General features: G+C 45.0%; 1 protein-coding gene across 2 annotated transcripts in view; it reads right to left on the bottom strand.

Annotated features, from left to right (window-relative positions):
- Nucleotides 1-18,098, bottom strand: part of LOC139273012 (neuroblast differentiation-associated protein AHNAK) — a 57,539-nt gene that overhangs the window by 14,006 nt on the left and 25,435 nt on the right. Inside the window, exon 1 of one of the 2 annotated variants that reach the window (XM_070889267.1) lies at nt 4,586-4,615. The exons of the other annotated variant lie outside the window; for it this stretch is intronic. The gene's annotated coding sequence lies outside the window, so the exon portion shown is untranslated. Of the gene's footprint in view, nt 1-4,585; nt 4,616-18,098 lie in introns of those variants that run through there. 2 annotated transcript variants of the gene reach the window in all.

Raw genomic sequence — 18,098 nt, 5'->3', positions numbered from 1 at the left:
TGGTTAATTTAAAACCTGCTTTCTTTAGTTCTGCATCCACTGTTCAAGTCAAGTTACCTGCTTTCATTTATATCATCTGTGACTCTCAGTTTCTTAAGAGCATGCCTTCAATCCTCTTTTCCCCAATGAATATTAATTGAGGTCGTGACTCTCTCCTCAATATTGAGGGTCTTAAATTCTGGGAACTAGAAACAATAGGGGGGGGGGGTTAATCACTAGCGTGTTTCCTGCAAAAATCACTGGTTTCAATTAGTTTCCTGCCCGCTCACGACAGTACAAGGCCATGCCGATTTTAATAACCGGTTCACTTCCCACCAGAACAGGTGTCTGCTGGCCTCTGGAAAATCTCCAACGAAGAGAGAGAAAAAATGTACAGATACAAGCAGATAATAGTTACCCTGAGATCAAAGAAGGAGAGATTTAAGCCAACTAGTCTGGATATAGCTACCAGAATGGGAAGGTGAATTTATCCAGGAGCAGAGTATCCAGGAGGAATGGACAGCACTGTGGATATCTGTTCCTCAGGGAAGCATTGCAATATTTCATGGTCCACTGGGAGGCATCACTACATTGTCCATACTCTCAGTGGTTTGCTGTCAATTAACACAAAAGCACAACTCCTCTCAATAGTTCACCTTATTAAGGCAATTTTAGAGATGAGAAGTATTTGCTTTAGTAACATTTCTCACTTGAAAGTGCAAATGTAAACATATCAGTTTTAGATGATTTCATTGCCCAAACAGTAACAACTTGCATTAAATGTAATGCCCATCACCTAGAACATTTTAGCAAGGGAGAGAGGAGGATGTTAAACAGCAGATGGCATTCATAAAAAAAAAATTTTTTTATAAAGAGTGAATCAAAAGAGATAAGTTTCTAAGAGACTTTTGCAGGACGGGAGAGAAGTAGCAAGGTGAAGTGATTTTGGCAGAGAATGCCAAAGGGCAGGGTCTGAGTGACTGGCAGGTCAGCGAGAGTTGGAGAAGTGGAGGTGCAGAGTGTGACATGAATAGATTGCTCAGTTAAAGTGGAGCGGGAGCATGGTGAGATTTGAAAATTAAGACGAGGATCTGGAATTCAATGTGCTAGGAATAGGGATCCATGATAGAGCTTAGAAAGCTACTTTTCTGTTAGTGTCATTTTTCTGTGCTTGCTTAAAAGACGCAGTGAACCAATGTTCAGTTCTATTTATTTAATGAGGCCGAAGGATTTAATACTAAAGTTTCTCGTCCTCTTGTTTGTCATTGTGTTCATTATTTTATCAAATGACTTGAATATTGAGTAAAACCTTAACGCTTACCACAGCATCCACAAAACAATATAAAAATCTGGAAATTTGACTCCCCCGATGACTAAGTGAGTTTATTCAGTTAATAGCTGAGCTACACTGACCAGGGAAGCCCCTCGGTTTGATCCGGAGGTGCGTTAACTGACGTCAGCTGAGGTGGTGCTAGGGGCATAACAATTGATCCCCGCTTCTGTGGGTTAAACATAGAAACATAGAAAATAGGTGCGGGAGTAGGCCCTTCGAGCCTGCACCACAATTCAATAAGATCATGGCTGATCATTCCCTCAGTATCCCTTTCCTGCTTTCTGCCCTTGATCCCTTTAGCCGTAAGGGCCATATCTAACTCCTTCTTGAATATATCCAATGAACTGGCATCAACAACTCTCTGCATTAGGGAATTACACAGCCTGTCACCGCCGCACAGCACTGCCCTCCAATCATCACTGGATGGCGTTGTGAGCTGTGAGGAGGACACTAAGAGGCTGCAGGGTGACTTGGACAGGCTAGGTGAGTGGGCAAATGCATGGCAGGTGCAGTACAATGTGGATATATGTGAAGTTATCCACTTTGGGGGCAAAAACACGAAGGCAGAATATTATCTGAATGGCGGCAGATTAGGAAAAGGAGAGGTGCAATGAGACCTGGGTGTCATGGTTCATCAGTCATTGAAAGTTGGCATGCAGGTACAGCAGGCGGTGAAGAAGGCAAATGGTATGTTGGCCTTCATAGCTAGGGGATTTGAGTATAGGAGCAGGGAGGTCTTACTGTAGTTGTACAGGGCCTTGGTAAGGCCTCACCTGGAATATTGTGTTCAGTTTTGGTCTCCTAATCTGAGGAAGGACATTCTTGCTCTTGAGGGAGCGCAGCGAAGGTTCACCAGACTGATTCCCGCGATGGCAGGGCTGACATATGAGGAGAGACTGGATCAACTGGGCCTTTATACATTGGAGTTTAGAAGGATGAGAGGGGATCTCATAGAAACATATAAGATTCTGACAGGACGGGACAGGTTAGATGCGGGTAGAATGTTCCCGATGTTGGGGAAGTCCAGAACCAGGGGATAAGGGGTAGGCCATTTAGAACTGAGATGAGGAAAAACTTCTTCACTCAGAGAGTTGTTAACCTATGGAATTCCCTGCCGCAGAGAGTTGTTGATGCCAGTTCATTGGATATATTCAAGAGGGAGTTAGATATAGCCCTTACGGCTAAGAGTATCAAGGGGTATGGAGAAAAAGCAGGAAAGGAGTACTGAGGGAATGATCAGCCATGATCTTATTGAATGGTGGTGCAGGCTCGAAGGGCCAAATGGCCTACTCCTGCACCTATTTTCTATGTTTCTACGTTTCAAGATCCACGGCGCGGCCCTGTACAACGTGGACCATTTCCCATATCTCGGGAGCCTCTATAAACAAAGGCAGACATTGATGCGGAGATTCAACATCTGAGGAAAAGAGTGTTTGAAGACCAGGCCCTCAAATCTACCATCAAGCTCATGGTCTACAGGGCTGTAGTAATACCCGCCCTCCTGTATGGATCTGAGGCATGGACGATGTATAGAAGGCACCTCAAGTCGCTGGAGATATATCACCAACGATATCTCCGCAAGATCCTGCAAATCTCCTGGGAGGACAGGCGCACCAACATCAGTGTCCTCTGCCAGGCTAACATCCCCAGTATTGAAGCACTGACCACACTCGATCAGCTTCACTGGGCAGGCAACATAGTTCGCATGCCAGATACGAGACTCCCTAAGCAACTGCTTTATGCGGAGCTCCTTCATGGTAAATGAGCCAAAGGAGGACAGCGGAAACGTTATAAGGACACCCTCAAAGCCTTGCTGGTAAAGTGCGACATCACCACTGACACCTGGGAGACCCTGGCTGAAGACCGCCTGAGATGGAGAAAGAACATCCGGGAGGGCGTTGAGCTCTTTGAGTCTTAACGCAAAGAGCATGAAGAGGTCAGGTGCAGGCAGCGGAAGGAGCGCGCGGCAAACCAGCCCCACCAACCCCTTCCCTCAACGAAGGTCTGTCCCACCTGTAACAGGGTCTGTGGCTCTCGTATCGGACTGTTCAGCCATCAAAGAACTCACTTTGGGAGTGGAAGCAAGTCCTCCTCGATTCCGAGGGACTGCCTATGATGATGATTCATACTGCTCTGCAGTGAGACAGACTAGAGTTTGCTTTTAACTACTCTCGGAGGCGGGAGAGTAAACCAAGAAGAGTTGCTGTCCTGTACTTCGCCTTGTAGGAGGAAAACCCGGTGCTGCACGGTGGGGAACCAACATTCTGCACGTGTGTAGGCTGTGACGCTTTGGTCAAAGGAGTAGTTGGCTTCATGACATTGTATCGCAGCATCACTGTAGAGATAATGGGTACTTCTCCAGCGCTTTGAGGTGTCTGCTGTACATAGTCCATGTCTTTGAAGCATATAGGAGGGCGGGTATCACTACTGCTCTTTAGACCATGAGCTTGGTGCCGGGTTTGAAACCTTGGTCTTTGAACGCTCTTTTCCTCAGGTGGCCGAAGGCTGCACTGATGCACTGAAGGCGGTGTTGGACTTTGTCATCGATGTCTGTCTTTGCTGATAGTAGGCTCCCAAGGTATGGGAAGTGGTCCACATTGTCCAAGATCTTGTCATGGATCTTGATAAACGGGGAGCAGTTCTGTGTGGTGGGGGCAGGTTGGTAAGAGAACCTCTGTCTTACGGATGTTTAATGTAAGGCTATGACTCTCGTACACTTCCGTGAAGGTGTCAACGATGGTTTGGAGTTCGGGCTCCGAGTGTGCACAAACACAAGCGTCATCTGCATATTGTAATTCAATTCTGCCTCCGCAAAATCCTGCAAATTCATTGGCAGGATAGGCACATAAATGTCAGCGTTCTCTCTCAGGCCAACATCCCCACCATTAAGGCACTGACCACTTCAGCTCCGATGAACGGGCCATATTGTCCGCATGCCCGATACTAGACTCCCGAAACAACACACTACTCCGAGCTACATCATGGCAGGCGAGTCCCAGGAGGGCAGAGAAAACGCTTCAAGGACACCTTGAAAAAATGTAACATTCCCACCAATTCTTAGGAATCCCTGGCCTAAGGCTGCTCAAAGTGGAGGAGAAGCATCCGAGAAGGCACGAACACTTCGAGTCTCTTCACTGGGACCACAACGGAAGCCAAGTACAAACAGCGGAAGGAGTGTACGACAAATTAAGCAGCCCACCCACCCGTCCTCCAACCACCATCTGCCCCACCTGTGATACAGACTGTAGATCCCGCATTGGTCTCATCCCTCACCTTAGAATTCATTTTAGTGTGGAAGCAAGTCATCCTCGACTCTGGAGGACTGCCTAAGATGAAGAAGGAAGAGAAAATGGGACACAATCCTACACGATGAGGTTAAGTCAAAACTTGATGATGTCACCGACAAACGTTATGTCACCACCCGCAGTGAGGCCGACAACAACCAGCAAGAGCCAATGAGAAACAACCATTCCTCACTGCCAATCTAAAAAAAAAGAGCAGCTTTACACGGACATGCCCTAGACCTTGGTGCGGTAAGAGAAGGGATAACCAGCCGTGGATAACCAAGGAAATAAAGGAGAGTATCAAATTAAAAACCGATGCTTATAAGGTGGCCAAGGTTAGTGGGAAACTAGAAGATTGGGAAAATTTTAAACGACAGCAAAGAATGACTAAGAAAGCAATAAAGAAAGGAAAGATAGATTACGAAAGTAAACTTGCGCAAAACATAAAAACTGATAGTAAAAGCTTTTACCGATATATAAAACGGAAAAGAGTGACTCAAGTAAATGTTGGTCCCTTAGGAGATGAGAAGGGGGATTTAATAATGGGAAATGTGGAAATGGCTGAGACCTTAAACAATTATTTTGCTTCGGTCTTCACAATGGAAGACACAAAAACCATGCCAAAAATTGCTGGTCACGGGAATGTGGGAAGGGAGGACCTTGAAACAATCACTATCACTAGTGGGGTAGTGCTGGACAGGCTAATGGGACTCAAGATAGACAAGTCCCCTGGTCCTGATGAAATGCATCCCAGGGTATTAAAAGAGATGGCGGAAGTTATAGCAGATGCATTCGTTATAATCTACCAAAATTCTCTGGACTCTGTCGAGGTACCATCGGATTGGAAAGCAGCTAATGTAACGCCTCTGTTTAAAAAAGGTGGTAGACAAAAGGCAGGTAACTATAGGCCGGTTAGTTTAACATCTGTAGTGGGGAAAATGCTTGAAGCTATCATTAAGGAAGAAATAGCGGGACATCTAGATAAGAATAGTGCAATCAAGCATGGATTCATGAAGGGGAAATCATGTTTAACTAATTTACTGGAATTCTTTGAGGATATAACGAACATGGTGGATAGGGGTGTACTAATAGATGTGGTGTATTTAGATTTCCAAAAGGCATTCGATAAGGTGCCACACCAAAGGTTACTGCAGAAGATAAACGTATGCGGAGTCAGAGGAAATGTATTAGCATGGATAGAGAATTGGCTAGCTAACAGAAAGCAGAGAGTCGGGATAAATGGGTCCTTTTCGGGTTGGAAATCGGTGGTTAGTGGTGTGCCACAAGGATCGGTGCTGGGACCACAACTGTTTACAATATACATAGATGACCTGGAAGAGGGGACGGAGTATAGTGTAACAAAATTTGCAGATCACACAAAGATTAGTGGGAAAGCGGGTTGTGTAGAGGACACAGAGAGGCTGCAAAGAGATTTAGATAGGTTAAGCGAATGGGCTAAGGTTTGGCAGATGGAATACAATGTCGGAAAATGTGAGGTCATCCACCTTGGAAAAAAAAAACAGTAAAAGGGATTATTACTTGAATGGGGAGAAATTACAACATGCTGCGGTGCAGAGGGACCTGGGGGTCCTTGTGCATGAATCCCAAAAAGTTAGTTTGCAGGTGCAGCAGGTAATCAGGAAGGCGAATGGAATGTTGGCCTTCATTGCGAGAGGGATGAAGTACAAAAGCAGGGAGGTCCTTCTGCAACTGTACAGAGTATTGGTGAGGCCGCACCTGGAGTACTGCGAGCAGTTTTGGTCACCTTACTTAAGGAAGGATATACTAGCTTTGGAGTGGGTACAGAGACGATTCACTAGGCTGATTTCGGAGATGAGGGGGTTACCTTATGATGATAGATTGAGTAGACTGGGTCTTTACTCGTTGGAGTTCAGAAGGATGGGGGGTGATCTTATAGAAACATTTAAAATAATGAAAGGGATAGACAAGATAGAGGCAGAGAGGTTGTTTCCACTGGTCGGGGAGACTAGAACTGGGGGCACAGCCCCAAAATACGGGGGAGCCAATTTAAAACCGAGTTGAGAAGGAATTTCTTCTCCCAGAGGGTTGTGAATCTGTGCAATTCTCTGCCGAGGGAAGCAGTTGAGGCTAGCTCATTGAATGTATTCAAATCACAGATAGATAGATTTTTAACCAATAAGGGAATTAAGGGTTACGGGGAGCGGGCGGGTAAGTGGAGCTGAGTCCACGGCCAGATCAGCCATGATCTTGTTGAGTGGCGGAGCAGGCTCGAGGGGCTAGATGGCCTACTCCTGTTCCTAATTCTTATATTCTTATGTAGACCTGAACGATGGGAACTGGTGGACAAAGTACAATTAAAAAGCCGTTTAAAAAATATATTAGCTATTCTTCTCGCTGTTTAGCTGACTTCAATCGAAAGGACAATCAGGCAAGGTGTATAATCAGCGGCCGATCCAATATCACCCGCTTTACATATCACCAATAATTAAAATTACCCCCAAGTATTATTATGTCGGGATGTATGTATTGATGCATTGCAAAATCTGGGTAGCATCAATACATAAATTGCAGTATAATTGGCCTATCAAATGGATGGTATCTATGTAACAAAATGCCATTGAAGTCACACGATGAAAAGAAATGAAAAAAGGAATTATAATCGCACTAGCCTAGATTTTTTTGATTGCTGCTGAAACCCTCAGCCATGCCTTTGTTGCCTCTAGACTTGATTATACCAATGTACTCCTGGCTAACCTCTCCCCCATTCTACCCTTTGTAAACTTGTGGTGATCCAAAACTCAGCTGCCCGTGTCCTAACTTGCACCAAGTCCCTCCCGTTCACCTATCACCCTGGTGATCACTGGCCTACATTGGCCCTCGGTTAAACAACGCCTCAATTTTAAAATTCTTATCCTCGTATTCGCCCCTCCCTATCTTTATAATCATCTCCAGCTCCACAACCTCCCCCCCCCCGCCCCGCCCGGAGGTGTCTGCATTCCTCTAATTCTCGCATCTTGCGCATTTCCGATTTTAATTGCTCCACCATTGGTAGCTGTGCCTTTAGCTGTCAAGGGCCTAAGCTCTGGAATTCCCTCATTAAACCTCCTCGCCTCTCTATCCTCCTTAAAACCTCTCTCTTTGATCAGGCTTTCGGTCATCTGCTCTAATATCTCTAAGTGGCTCGGTGTCACATTTTGTTTTATAATGCTCCTGTGAAGCGCCTTAGAACATTTTACTACGCTAAAGGCGATATATAAATATAAGCAGTTGTTGTTTTTTTACTGCTGATGTTCACCCATTTTGGCTAACACTGATGTTACAATAATGATGTTGGATAATTTAGCCTACTGACTTGTGAGAGAGTGTGAGAGCAGGTGTGCAAATGATAATCCTCTCTAATTTGGCTTGAGCCCAACTTGTTCCTAATATTCAGGAAATATCCAGCTCTGACTGTAATGTATTTGCTTCATAGCAACACATTGCTATTAAGAACTAGTTGGTTTATTAGCAAAGGTTTAACAATCACACTACCCCATTACCAGTTCATCAGTCAGATTCACAACCATCTGCCTCATCATGGATCCCCTGACTGGCTGGGGTTTTATTGAGTCTTGTGAACATCACGTGACTGGCTAAGCCACTCACAACTCAACAGCTCTGCAAACCTGTGAGCATACTCACAGGTGCATACATTATACTGACTTTAAACTATGGCAGACTTGCATGATATTCGTAACTAATGTGTTAGCACACTACATTGCCTTTCTTTCATCACAGTTTTCATTGCCACTGTAGCTCAGTTACATCGTCTCCATGGCAATAGCTTGTTGTTGCCAGAGAACATCACGTTGTGAGGTGTTGCCACCAAAATTACAATCAAACTGAAATCCTTCACCTGCACAAGGGTGGGGCCCCCGAGAGCCCCAACAAACAAGTGTCATTTCTCATAATACATGCCAAGAAAGAATTGTGGTGTCCTACCACTCTTTCTCTGTGCATACAAAATACATGTAAAACATATAATTAAGGAAGTAGTGACAGGGCTCCTAGAAAATCATAATATGATTAGGCCAAGAAAGGGAAATCGTATTTAACAAATTTATTAGAGTTCTTTGAGGATGTAACGAGCAGGGTAGATAAAGGGGAACCAGTGGATTTAGTATATTTAGGTTTCCAAAAGGTATTCAATAAGGTGCCCATAAAAGGTTACACAAAGAGCAAGTTATTATTTAAATGGAGAAAGATTGCAAAGTGCCGCAGTACAGCGGGACCTGGGGGTACTTGCGCATGAAACACAAAAGGATAGAATGCAGGTACAGCAAGTGATCAGGAAGGCCAATGGAATCTTGGCCTTTATTGCAAAAGGGATGGAGTATAAAAGCAGGGAAGTTTTGCTACAGCTCTGCAGGGTATTGGTGAGGCCACACCTGGAATACTGCGTGCAGTTTTGGTTTCCATATTTACAAAAGGATATACTTGCTGTGGAGGCAGTTCAGAGAAGGTTCACTAGGTTGATTCTAGAGATGAGGGGGTTGACTTATGAGGAAAGGTTGAGTAGGTTGGGCGTCTACTCATTATCGAAACATATAAGATTACGAGGGGGCTTGACAAGGTGGATGCAGAGAGGATGTTTCCACTGATGGGGAGACTAGAACTAGAGGGCATGATCTTAGAATAAGGGGCTGCCCATTTAAAATAGAGATGAGGAGAAATTTCTTCTCTCAGAGGGTTGTAAATCTGTGGAATTCGCTGCCTCAGAGAGCTGTGGAAGCTGGGACATTGAATAAACTTAAGACAGAAATAGACAGTTTCTTAAACGATAAGGAGATAAGGGGTTATGGGGAGCGGGCAGGAAAGTGGAGCTGAGTCCATGATCAGATCAGCCATGATCTTATTGAATGGCGGAGCAGGCCCGAGGGGCGTATGGCCTACTCCTGCTCCTATTTCTTATGTTATGTTCTTATGCGGGCTCATGGGGTTGGGGGTAATATATTAGCATGGATAGAAGATTGATTAACAGTCAGAAAATACCGAGTAGAGATAAACGGTTCATTTTCTGGTTGGCTGACTGTAACTAGTGGGATGCTGCGAGAATCAGTGCTTGGATCTCAGCTATTTACAATCTATATTAATGACCTAGATGAAGGGACTGAGTGTAATGTATCCAGGTTTTCAGACATACAAAGCTAGGTGAGAAAGTAAGTTGTGAGGAGGACACAAAGAGCCTGCAAAGGGATATAGACAGGTTAAGTGAGTGTGCAATAAATCATGGAATCATAGTGATTTGCAGAACCAGAAGGAGGCCGTTTCGGCCCATCATGTCAGCGCCGGCCAACCAAGAGCTATCCAGCTAATCCCACTTTCCAGCTCTTGGTCCATAGCCTTGTAGGTTATGGCACCTCGTGCACATCCAAGTGTTTTTTAATGCGGTGAGAGTTTCTGCCTCTACCACCCTTTCAGGCAGTGAGTTGCAGACCCCCACTCCCCTCTCGGTAAAGAAATTTCCCCTCAAATCCCATACCAATTACTTTAAATCTATGTCCCCTGGTTGTTGACCCCTCTGCCAAGGGAAACAGATCCTTCCTATCCATTCTATCCAGGCCCCTGATAATTTTATACACCTCAATCAGGTCTCCCCTCAGCTTCCTCTGTTCCAAAGCAAAAAGACCAAGCATCTCCAGTATTTCCTCATAGCCAAAATTCTCCAGTCCTGGCAACATTCTTGTAAATCTCCTCTGCACCCTTTCCAGTGCAATCACATCTTTTCTGTAAAGTCGTGACCAGAACTGCACACAGTACTCCAGCTGCGACCTAACCAGTGTTTTATACAGTTCAAGCATAACCTCCTTGCTCTTGTATTCCATGCATCGACTAATAAAGGCAAGTATTCCATATGACTTCTTAACCACCTTATCTACTTGGCCTGCTACCTTCAGGGATCTGTGGACCTACACTCCAAGGTCCCTTTGTTCCTCTGCACTTTTTAGTGTTGTACCATTTAATATGTATTCCCTTACCTTGTTAGATCTCCCCAAATTACCTCACACTTATCCGGATTGAATTCCATTTGGCATTGTTCTTCACACCTGACCAGCACATTGATATCTTCCTGCAGTCAGCAGCATTATCAACCACACAGCCTATTTTAGTGTCATCTGAAAACTTCTTAATCATACCCACAACATTCAAGTTCAAGTCATTGATATATATCACAAAAAGCAAGGGACCCAGCACTGAGCCCTGCAGAACCCCACAGGATACAGCCTTCCAGTCACAAAAACACCCATCAACCATTACCCTTTGCTTCCTGCCTCTGAGCCAATTTTGGATCCAACTTGCCACTTTGCCTTGGATCCAATCGGCTTTTACTTTCGTGATCAGTCTGCCATGTGGGACCTTATCAAAAATTTTGCTAAAATCCATATACACTACATGAAGGCTGCAGAGTGACTTGGATAGGTTAGGTGAGTGGGCAAATGCATGGCAGATGAAGTATAATGTGAATAAATGTGAGGTTATCCACTTTGGTGGTAAAAACAGAGAGACAGACTATTATCTGAATGGTGACAGATTAGGAAAAGGGGAGCTGCAACGAGACCTGGGTGTCATGGTACATCAGTCATTGAAGGTTGGCATGCAGGTACAGCAGGCGGTTAAGAAAGCAAATGGCATGTTGGCCTTCATAGCGAGGGGATTTGAGTACAGGGGCTAGGAGGTTGTACAGGGCCTTGGTGAGGCCACACCTGGAGTATTGTGTACAGTTTTGGTCTCCTAACTTGAGGAAGGACATTGTTGCTATTGAGGGAGTGCAGCGAAGGTTCACCAGACTGATTCCCGGGATGGCAGGACTGACATATCAAGAAAGACTGGATCAACTGGGATTGTATTCACGAGTTCAGAAGAATGAGAGGGGATCTCATAGAAACGTTTAAAATTCTGACGGGTTTCGACAGGTTAGATGCAGGAAGAATGTTCTCAATGTTGGGGAAGTCCAGAACCAGCGGTCATAGTCTAAGGATAAGGAGTAAGCCATTTAGGACCAAGATGAGGAGAAACTTCTTCACCCAGAGAGTGGTGAACCTGTGGAATTTTCTACCACAGGAAGTTGTTGAGGCCAATTTACTAAATATATTCAAAAAGGAGTTAGATGTAGTCCTTACTACTCGGGGGATCAAGGGGTATGGCGAGAAAGCAGGAATGGGGTACTGAAGTTGCATGTTCAGCCATGAACTCATTGAATGGCGGTGCAGGCTCGAAGGGCTGAATGGCCTACTCCTGCACCTCGTTTCTATGTTTCTATGAAACGCACTGCCCTCATCGACCCTCCTGGTTACCTCCTCGAAAAATTTAATCAAGTTAGTCAGACACGACCTTTCTCTAACAAATCCATGCTGACTGCCCTTGATTACTCCATGTCTTTCTAAATGAAGATTTATCCTATCCCTCGATTTTTTGCCAATAATTTTCCCACCATTGAGGTTAGGCTGACTGGCCTGTAATTACTCAGTCTATCCTTTTCTCCCTTTTTAAACAAAGATACAACATTAGCAATCCTCCAGTCCTCTAGCACCACACGTAGCCAGAGAGGACTGGAAAATGATGGTCAGAGTCTCTGCTATTTCCTCTTTTACTTCTCTTAACAGCCTGGGATACATTTCATCCTGGTCTGGGGATTTATCCACATTCAAAGCTGCTAAGTCCCTTAATACTTCCTTTCTCCCTATGTTTATCTCGTCTAATATTTCACATTCCCTCATAGCAAAGTCTGCATTGCCCGTCTTTTGTGAAAACAGATGCAAAGTATTCATTAATAATCATATCCATATCTTCTGCCTCTACACACAGATTTTCTTTTATGGTCTCTAATAGGCCCCACTCTCTCTAGTTATCCTATTGCTCTTAATGTATTTATAAAACATATTTGTTTTTTTTCTGATTTTACTTGTCAACATTCTTTCATGCTCTCTGCTTTCCTGACATTTTTTAATTGCACCCCTGCACTTCTTATACTCCTCTCGAGTTTCTGTAGTATTTAGTTCTCGGTATTTGTCATAAGCTTCCCTTTTTTTCTTTATCTTATCCTGTATGTCCCTTGACATCAGGGGGCTCTAGATTTGTTAGCACCATCCCTTTTTTTTAAGGGAACATACTTGTTCTGTACCCTCAGGATCTCCTCCTTGAATGCCTCCCACTGCTCTGACACCGATTTACCATCATCATCATAGGCAGTCCCTCGAAATTGAGGAAGACTTGCTTCCACTCTAAAAGAGAGTTCTTAGGTGACTGAACAGTCCAATACGGGAATTCCAGTCTCTGTCACAGGTGGGACAGACAGTCGTTGAAGGAAGGTTGGGTGGGACTGGTTTGCCGCACGCTCCTTCTGCTGCCTGCGCTTGCTTTCTGCATGCTCTCGGCAATGAGACTCGAGGTGCTCAGCGCCCTCCCGGATGTACTTCTTCCAGTTAGGCCAGGGACTCCCAGGTGTTGGTGGGGATGTTGCATTTTACCAAGGAGGCTTTGAGGGTGTCCATGAAACGTTTCCTCTGCCCACCTTGGGCTCGCTTGCCGTGCAGGAGTTCCGAGTAGAGCGCTTGCTTTGGGAATCTTGTATCAGGCATGCAAACAATGTGGTCCGCCCAGTGGAGCTGGTCGAGTGTGGTCAGTGCTTCGATGCAAGGCTCATGTAAAATCATAGCTTCTATCAATATTTGTAGCCCAATTACTTACTTTGTTTTATTTTTAATGGAGGTATTTGGGTAACTTTCCTTTTTGTCTTTGAACTCAGATGTGATTTTTTCATTTGCCTAGCCATTTGCAATTGATTTTGCAGCTCTTTTCTTGCACCTATGTGCACATACGTATGTGCATGTGCATATGTGTGTGTGCAAGGTTCCAAGCTATGTTGGTTTTAGAGAGAAATTAAAAAAGACCCTTCTACAACCCAGAAGTTTTGCCTTTTCTCTTTACAGATGCTGTTGTGTATTTCCACCAACTTCGGTTTTTACTTCTGGTTTCTAACATTTCATTTTTTATTTGGATTTAAAAGGTCCTATTATTCTCATCATTTAAATATACGAGACAAGTTTAACTCTGAGGGGGAGAAATTGGCCTGCTTTGCACCTCCCGTTAGCGCCTGCGGGGGGTGGGGGGGAGAGGCGGCAGTAACAGGGTGTTAAGGGGTTACCAACTGGGTACGACAAATTCAGAAACACCTGCAAACTTCCCTGGCAGTTTTATGCTGGCGCTAACACTTACCGCCTCGCTCTCTTGTGCCCCAGAGATCATGACGTCATCTGGCGCGCAGCACCTCGTTACCGCCCCGGATACAATATTCGCTCCCTCCCCTTGCAGCATTGCCGGGCGTCAACAACGGCAGCTTCAGGAGGTGTTGTCACCTCGGCTGTCCGCTTTTGGGGGTGGGGGGCCACTAATTACAGACAGGGCAAAATTTATTTATCTCCCCAGTGTGGTGCTTTTTGCTTTTTTTTGGACCCCACAGTTGCTCAGCGCTGCACTCCGAGTGCTTGGGGCTGCTAAGGACGTAGCGCAGGTGCCATGGCCCAACACGGAGCGAAGCAGACTTGAGGGGCCAAATGGCTTACTCCTGATCCTATAGACATAGACAGCAGGAAAATTCAGTCACCCCAGCATTGGCCCTTCCCTTTAAGCGAGGGACGGAGCCTGCATAGACAGCAGTGCTGCACAGAATATTGTGTAGCGCTCTGCCAATACCACCCCTCTCTCTTTCTTTAGCACTCTACGGGAAGTGATAGCTCTTGATTTAGTGCTCCACTTCCCTCTTGGAGCACTATAGCGGAAGTTCCCGTCAGCTTGAAATCTTTTCTGCCTGGCGATATTCTGCGCTCCCGCAATAGGTATTATCCCTAACAGGGCGCTATGCAATTTCTAGCTCCAAGTCTTACATGCTGACTTTTAGAAGATTAAATTTTAGTCTCTCATCAGTGGAAACAAGAAACTCAAACAGCCCAAAGCTATCTTAACAGATTACATTCCTACAGCAATGGCCCAGTAAGCAATCCATTCCTTAATAGAATTTATCTGTCTTACTTGATCAGCAAAGTGTTGACACAAAAACATCTGAGCCACAATTTACCATTGTTCATATATTACAATTTCCGATTTTTTTGTAGAAACGTTTCACACTCAACAGCTTAATAATTGGTTTCATACCTAGGCATTATCCCCTGTGATCCAGAACCTGCAGCGTTCTGATAATTTACCCTTAGTTGAGGTACATACCCTGAGGATTAACAATAACCTTACTTGCAATCTTAACAGTCTTGAGTTACAAATGCATGCCGATTTTACAGGCTAAACCAACTAAAATCTTTATTTATTTTTAGTTCAAAATTACAAAAGATTGTCAAATTCATCAGTCATAATATGTGAGCACATAAAAAAAAGTCTAAGTTGGGTTAATTACCCTTTATAAAAACTTCTTCAGAAGGGTAATAAACACTTCTTTAGCTTTGAAGGAGATAGTGTTGGCTACTAGCACAGCTAAATCAGTCAGCCCCCTCCTCATAAAACTTCCTGTGACAGTGTATCACTTTGGGCTGTGTGCCTCAACCAGGCAATTTATAGTCTCTGGATCATTCACCAGAATGGCACCAAATATATTACCAACTGTTGAAACCTTGGCATTTAACCGCTTACTTCTTCGGAGATTATCCGAATAAATATTTTCAGCATGGAGCATCTCCCGCCAGGAGCCCATATCAGGAAATTGCAGGTGCGCTCTGCATGATACACCAATATTCACTCTTGGTGGGATGGGTGTGGGTTGTAACAGAGGGCATATCTGGAAAATTGGCCTTAAAAAATTGTCGAACTTCATGTATAATAACTTAATGCTCTCACATTACATTCCTCTGTGTGCTATTTTTATGATGCAGGCATTAACCCATTTATTTTAAACAAGTTCACACCAGCATACAAATAGCAGGTGCAGGAATGTAGTATGAGTGTTGTAAGCTTTGGTAATTAAGTTCACCAATTGGAACCTGAAGTCAAGTTATCTTTAGGGACTGGAGAAGCTGGGATTATTCTCTTTAGAGCAGAGAAGGTTAAGGGGAGATTTAATAGAGTGATTCAAAACTATGAGGGGTTTTGAAAGATTAAATATATTTTTTTTTAATTTGTTCCGGGACGTGGGCATTGCTGGCAAGGCCCGTCCCTAATTTCCCTTGAGAAGATGGTGGTGAGCCGCTGCAGTCCTTTTGGTGAAGGAACTCCCACAGTGCTGCAAGGGAGCGAGTTCCAAGATTTTGACCCAGTGACGATGAAGGAATGGCGATATATTTCCAAGTCAGGATGGTGTGTGACTTGGAGGGGAACTTGCAGGTCATGGTGCTCCCATGTGCCTGCTGCCCTTGTCCTTGTCCTTCTAGGTGGTAGACATCGCGGGTTTTGGAGGTGCTGTCGAAGAAGCCTTGGCGAGTTGCTGCAGTGCATCTTTATAGGTGGTGGAGGGAATGAATGTTGAAGCTGGTGTACCAAGCAAGCGGGCTGCTTTGTCCTGGATGGTGTTGAGCTTCTTGAGTGTTGTTGGAGCTGCACTCATCCAGGCAAGTGGAGAGTATTCCATCACACTCCTGACTTGCGCTTTGTAGATGGTGGAAAGGCTTTGGGGAGTCAGGAGGTGAGACACTCGCCACAGAATACTCAGCCTCTGATCTGCTCTTGTTGCCACAGTATTTATGAGGTTGGTCCAGTTAAGTTTCTGGTCAATGGTGACCCCCAGGATGTTGATGGTGGGGGATTCGGCGATGGTAATGCGTTAAATATCAAGGGAAGGTGGTTAGACTCTCGCTTGTTGGAGATGGTCATTATCTGATACTTGTGTGGCGCGAATGTTACTTGCCACTTATCAGCCCAAGCCTGAATGTCATCTAGGTCTTGCTGCATGTGGGCATGGACTGCTCCATTTTCTGAGGAGTTGCGAATGGCACTGAATACTACAATCATCAGCGGACATCCCCACTTCTGACCTTATGATGGAGGGAAGGCCATTGATGAAGCAGCTGACAGGTTAGATGCAGTAAGAATGTTCCCAATGTTGGGGAAGTCCAGAACCAGGGGTCACAGTCTAAGGATAAGGGGTAAGCCATTTAGGACCGAGATGAGGAGAAACTTCTTCACCCAGAGAGTGGTGAACCTGTGGAATTCTCTACCACAGAAAGTTGTTGAGACCAATTCACTAAATATACTCAAAAAGGAGTTAGATGTAGTCCTTACTACTAGGGGGATCAAGGGGTATGGCGAGAAAGCAGGAATGGGGTACTGAAGTTGCATGTTCAGCCATGAACTCATTGAATGGCGGTGCAGGCTCGAAGGGCCAAATGGCCTACCCCTGCACCTATTTTCTATGTTTCTAAAATGGTTGGGCCTAGGACACTGCCCTGAGGAACTCCTGCAGCGATGTCCTGCGGCTGGGATGATTGACTTCCAACCACCACAACCATCTAACTTTGTGCTAGGTATGACTCCAGCCGGTGGAGAATTTTTCCCCCCGATTCCCATTGACTTCAATTTTACTAGGGCTCCTTGATGACACACTCGGTCAAATGCTGCCTTGATGTCAAGGACAGTCACTCTCATCTCACCTTTGGAATTCAGCTCTTTTGAGGTCTGGAGCCGAGCGGTCCTGGTGGAACCCAAACTGAGCATCTGTGAGCAGGTTATTGGTGAGTAAGTGCTGCTTGATAGCACTATCGACAACACCTTCCATCACTTTGCTGATGATTGAGAGTAAACTGATGGGACAGTAATTAGTCGATTGGATTTGTCCTGGCTTTTGTGAACAGGATATAACTGGGCAGTTTGCCACATTGTTGGGTACATGATGGTGTTTTGCTGTACTGGAACAACTTGGCTAGAGGCACGGCTAGTTCTAGGTCTTCAACATGACCGCCGGCCTGTTGTTGGGGCCCATAGCCTTTGCTGTATCCAGTGCGCTCAGCCGCTTCTTGATATCACGTGGAGCGAATCGAATTGGCTGAAGACTGGCTCCTGTGATGGTGGGGATCTCAGGAGGAGGAGGCCGGTATGGAGCATCCACTCGACACTTCTGGCTGAAGATGATTGCACTTGTCTTTTGCACTTGTGTCCTGGGCTCCGCTGTCATTGAGGATGGAGATATTCATGGAGCTTCCTCCTCCTGTTAGTTGTTTAATTGGCCATAACCATTCTACAACTGGATGTGGCAGAACCACAGAGCTTTAACCTGATCCGTTTATTGTGGGATCGCTTAGCTCTGTTTATAGCAGCTGCTTCTGCTATTTAGCATGCAAGTAGTTCTGTGTTGCAGCTTCCCCAGGTTGGTACCTCATTTTTAGGTATACTCTCCTGCACTCCTCATTGAAGCAGGGTTAATCCTCTGGCTGGATGGTAAAGGTAGACTGAGGTTACAGATTGTGGAGGAATACAATTCTGCTGCTGCTGACGGCCCACAGCGCCTCATGGATGCCCAGTTTTGAGCTGCTAGATCTGTTCTGAAT

The sequence above is a fragment of the Pristiophorus japonicus genome, chromosome 9 (assembly GCF_044704955.1).
Source record: "Pristiophorus japonicus isolate sPriJap1 chromosome 9, sPriJap1.hap1, whole genome shotgun sequence".
Classification (NCBI taxonomy): domain Eukaryota; kingdom Metazoa; phylum Chordata; class Chondrichthyes; family Pristiophoridae; genus Pristiophorus; species Pristiophorus japonicus.
The sequence above is the reverse complement of the archived record's forward strand: the minus strand, read 5'-3'. Positions and strand labels throughout refer to the sequence as shown.